This window comes from Cannabis sativa, chromosome 7 (assembly GCF_029168945.1).
Source record: "Cannabis sativa cultivar Pink pepper isolate KNU-18-1 chromosome 7, ASM2916894v1, whole genome shotgun sequence".
Classification (NCBI taxonomy): Eukaryota; Viridiplantae; Streptophyta; class Magnoliopsida; order Rosales; family Cannabaceae; genus Cannabis; species Cannabis sativa.
Window position 1 is genome coordinate 26,630,455 of NC_083607.1, and position 5,215 is coordinate 26,635,669.

A 5,215-nucleotide genomic window follows, 5' to 3' on the forward strand; every position below is an offset into this window, starting at 1 on the left:
GCTCCCTGTCCCTGATTTGACCCCACTGAATTGCCCTGACTCCTGGTAGTCCGCCTGGCGTCCATCTAGTCGGAACCGCCTGCGAAACCAAGAGTTGGCATATAAGGTCGTGTTCAAGGAGAGCTTACTAATGCCGCTTAATTTGGTAATTAAAAACGAAACATGCGCCTATTCTACTATCAGGATACTAACATGCTTCCTATCAGGCTTTTCTTATTTCATAAAAATTAAATTAACTTCTAAAGCAATAAAAGCTTACTGAACCGTAGAACGAGCTAACTGCTGATGATGATTGTACATGTCGTGACGATCTTCGGAAGACAACATGGCGGCTCTGATACCAAATTTTAACACCCTAACTAGCATAGGCGTATTACGTGATTTTTAAACATACTGTGCAGCTCATTGCTAATCAGCGAGGTTTATGGAAAACATGATTAATTAAAATTTTTGCTTTTTAGTTAAACTTATAAAATATTTATACAAAATACTTGGGATCCCGATTACAAAACCATTTACAAAAGTTTATTGTCTATATAAAATACTTGTCGCCTAGCGACTAATTACAAAAATAGCCTTGTTGTCCCAATGATCGTACGTTCCAGGCCTAACCACCCCGACATGTACAATCTTCACCGGCTCGCTCTCACGGTCCATCAGCCTTAGCCTTCCCCTTACCTACACATAAACATAGCACTGTGAGTCGAAAGACTCAGTAAGAAAAGCATAATAATAATCATACATAAATCCCGGTCATGATCAGACGCCCATACCCCTGACCATAACCTTAACTGCCGTGTCCAACACGATACTGAGTCTTGAACGTTCATAGGGACGGTACTATTGACAAGTAACAGCCTATACTCGGTCGAACTGGTCATACTCCAGCTTCTAGTTGTTAGGCTAAAATTAATCTAAGTTTCGGGTCGTATTTTCGGTTAGTTTTCACTCTTTGTTTCTAGTTTTAGGACTATTTTACGGTTGATTCTTTTGTTTCAGGTCCTCGGGCGTTTAAAGAAAGTATTTACAAGAATTGAGGACAAGTGGTGAAAGAATTGAGAAGAAAAATAAAAAAAAAATATGTTGCTGCCAAATCCCGTCGCGACGGGAACTGGCAGAAAGATTTTCAAGAATTCGCTGCTTAACCCCGTCGCGAGGGGGGCTTTGCCAGTCGCGACGGGGACCCCAGTGACGGGATTTTTGGGCAGTTTCGTAATTTCACGAATTTTAAAGATGAGATTTGGTTTAAATAGAGAGAGTTCGTGAAAATTAGGGATGATTCAGAATTGGAACCCTAGAAACAAAGGAGGAGGCTAGAAGAGAGGCTTGTGGCGACCCGGATCAATTGCTTCAACTAGTTCTTTATCTTCTTTTTAATTTTTCTATGTTCTTTTCTATTTCAATGTTAATTATGGATTTGATTATGGATGTTTTGAACTAAACTCCTATTTAGGGAGAATGATGAATGTTGTCTAAGTTTTTCCTAGTTAATGATTAATTGCCATTCCTCCATCTTGATTGTGAATACTATTCATATTTGTGTTTAATTTCCATGTGCAAGATTGATCACCTTTTACATGTTTTATGATCTCAATTCGAAATCTGAAAAGTGAGAATTGAGAATGCTAAAATTGGATAGTCTAGGTTTTGATGTGAAACGAAAGTATTTACATAGCCTTTGTGACATTTAGATTATTGCTTAATGCTGATTTCATGTTAGTTTAATTAAGAGATTAATTAGAGAGCATGAGATTTAGAACCTAGAAGATCTGAAAAGAGCTAGGTTAATTCATAATCTGTCATTCACTTCAAGAGAAGGATAGCATTTAGACATTAACATTGGTAACTTAACAACAGGATTCGTCTCCCTATTTTCTTATCTTGATTAATCTTCCTTTGTTATTTTTAATTTTCTGAATTGTCTTATTTAATTCATAAAAGTATTCTTTTACCAGATAGAATCAATAGTATAATTTAGTAGTAATTAGTCCAATTCCCTGTGGTTCGACCTCACCTGTGTGAGTTTACTACTTGATTGCGTATACTTGCGTAGTGTTTATAAATTATAGCAACAAGTTTTTGGCGTCGTTGGCGGGGAATTGTTTAAACATTAATATTACACAAAATTATACTATCTTCTACTTTGGTTTATTTCTCTTGCTGAATTTCTAACCCGTCTCTTGCAAAGCTACTTTTATCTATTTCAGGTATCTTGAGTGCATGCGCCGCCAAGGGCAAGCAGTTGTATTACCCGTCGACCCTGAAATCGAGAAAACTTGTAGGAGAAACAGGAGGAACAAAAGGCAAGAGAGAGTTTCAGCACCTGCTGAAACACTAGAAATCATGGCTGACAACGCTAATGTTGTGAATAATGCTGCAAACAACGGTAATAATGGTGGTGCCGTGGAAGATCAAGCTAATGGCCGTAGCTTGAGAGATTACATCCTCCCAACTCTTACGGGGGTTCAGTCATGCATCAGGCCACCGGCAGTGGATGCGAATAACTTTGAGATCAAACCTGCCATACTTCAAATGGTGCAGTCTTCAGTTCAGTTTGGTGGCCTCCCTTCTTCCCTTCTGGAGATCCTAATCTGCATCTCTCGAACTTCATGGAACTTTGTGAGACTTTTAAAGTCAATGGAGTTAGTGATGATGCCATTCGTTTGAGACTGTTTCCATTCTCACTTAGAGAAAGAGCCAAGAGCTGGTTAATCTCCTTGCCACCAAATTCCATAGCAACATGGACATACTTAGCAACTAAATTTTTGTCTAAGTTCTTTCCCCCAGCAAAGTCTGCTAAGCTGCGAGGAGAGATCAACAATTTCTGTCAACAAGAGAATGAGTCTCTCTATGAGTCTTGGGAGAGGTTCAAGGACTTAATCAGAAAGTGTCCTAATCATGGTATTGAGAAGTGGATGCTGGTTCATAATTTCTATAACGGGTTGGTTGGTAACACTAGAACCCTGATAGATGCAGCAGCTGGTGGAGCCTTTATGAGAAAGAGTGCTAATGAGGCTTATGATCTATCTCCTCTAAACAATCAGTAGTGGCCAACTGAAAGGAGTCAAACTAAGAAGGTAGCTGGTGTGCTAGAGGTGGATGCCATTACAAAGCTGACAGCTCAGGTTGAGGCCCTAACAAAGCTGATCGCAGTGCAAGCCAAACAAGCTCAAGTAATTTGTGAGATATCTGGAGGTCCCCATCTCTTTTTCGAGTGTCAGGCAGATGTGGATGATTTGCCAATGGATCAAGCAAAAGCCATTGGAAACTATTCCCAAAATAATAATTATGGGCACAACCAACAGGGGTTCTACCAGCAGAGAAATCAGCCCCAACAAAACCAACAACAGCTTCAACAACAAAGTTCTAGTGGAGGCTCTACTATCCAAGCTGATTTATTGCTCCAATTCATGATGGAAACTAGAGCCTCTATTAAAACTCTAGAAACTCAAATGGAACAATTGGCTAATCAAGTGGAAAAACAAGCTCAAGGAAATTCGCCTAGCACTAATGATGCAAAAGGAAAAGAACAATGTAAAGCAATTTCCTTAAGGAGTGGAAAGAAATATGATGGGCCTGAGATGATACAACCAGTGGATGAAGAGATTAAAGATCAAACAACACCAACTCAAGCATCATCAGATAAGAAGATTACTGATAGTCCAGCACCACCACAGCAGTCTCCACCAATCAGTATTGATCATCATGTGAAAATACCCTATCCTCAGAGACTCCGAAAGACCAATCTAGACAAGCAGTTCACAAAATTTCTAGAGGTCTTTAAAAGACTACACATCAACATTCCTTTTGCTGAAGCCTTGGAACAAATGCCCCGTTATGTGAAGTTCATGAAGGAGATATTGTCTAAGAAGAGAAAATTGGAGGACTATGAAACAGTGGCATTAACTGAGGAGTGTAGCGCCATTTTGCAAAAGAAACTACCACCCAAGCTTAAAGATCCGGGTAGTTTCAATATTCCGTGCTCTATAGGGGGTTCGGTGGAAACTAAAGCTCTATGTGATCTGGGAGCAAGCATTAATCTAATGCCCTTGTCTGTCTTCAAAAGGCTAGGATTGGGAAAAGCAAAGCCCACAATAGTGACTTTACAACTAGCGGATCGTTCTTTGACTCATCCTTGTGGGATAATTGAAGATGTACTGGTGAAGGTTGGTAAGTTTATCTTCCCTGCTGATTTCCTAATTCTTGATATGGAGGAAGATTCAACTATTCCCATTATTTTGGGAAGACCATTCTTAGCCACGGGCCAAGCATTAATAGATGTTCAAAAGGGAGAGTTAAAGTTGAGAGTGCAAGATGAAGAGGTCAATTTTAATGTTTTTACCCCAACCGACATTCCTACCTGTTGCAAGATTGAGATGGTGAAGGATTCTTTTGTTAAAGATGATAAGAAGAGAGCAAAGCCTAACGAGAGACTTCGAACGATTCGACGTCGTTGGAAAAGATTGATGTGTGGGAGTTCTAAAGGTGAACTTACTCTTGTGCAAAACTCTGAAATTAGCAACATTGGAGGTCAATTTTCTTCATTTGGTACAAGGACCCTATTGGATGCAAGAGGTGGACTTGATCCAATTTGAAGCAGTATTGAGGCCAAACCCCTTCTGATGGGGGTTCAGGTAAGTCCTTCTCACCTTGAGTATAATAACACATTGGGGGCAATGTGAATCTTTAGTTTGGGGGGAGGGATTTAAAAATTTTATTTTCTGCATTTTTAATTTTCTGCTTTAGTTTTCTGTTTTAGTTAGGAATGGCAATAAGATAAAAGATAACTGTGTGCTGTTGTTTAATGTAATGTGCTCTAAAATTGCAAAATAACTGTGTGCTTAATTCTCTTAACTCTTTGGATTAGTTTGGATGCTTAGAAACATGGGTAAGAATGCAATTTGACGATCTGTGAAATATGTTATAATTGTTTTACTATGGTTTGTGGTAAGATTGACAGGATAGCTTAGAACTTGCATGTCTTATTCTTTTGAGGCGAAATCCTTGACAACATTCAATAGGAATATGATTTAGGCATTTGTTGGATAGTTTGAGCCTTTCAAGCCTACCATGAAATGATTATCCTTAGTTAACCCTCTTGAGCCTAAACTTGTTTTGTTCTTCACCTATTGAACCGAAATACATGTATCCACACTGTTAATTTTGTCCTCACTATTTTATCAATGACATCATAAGCTATACAATTAGTTTGGGG

General features: G+C 39.0%; 1 non-coding gene across 1 annotated transcript; it reads right to left on the minus strand.

The window, feature by feature from the left end:
* Positions 1-2,798: 2,798 nt before the first annotated feature.
* Positions 2,799-2,905, minus strand: LOC115698405 (small nucleolar RNA R71). The gene has a single exon (XR_004008153.1). It is a non-coding gene; the product is annotated as a small nucleolar RNA R71 (small nucleolar RNA).
* Between the last annotated feature and the right edge of the window lie 2,310 nt (positions 2,906-5,215).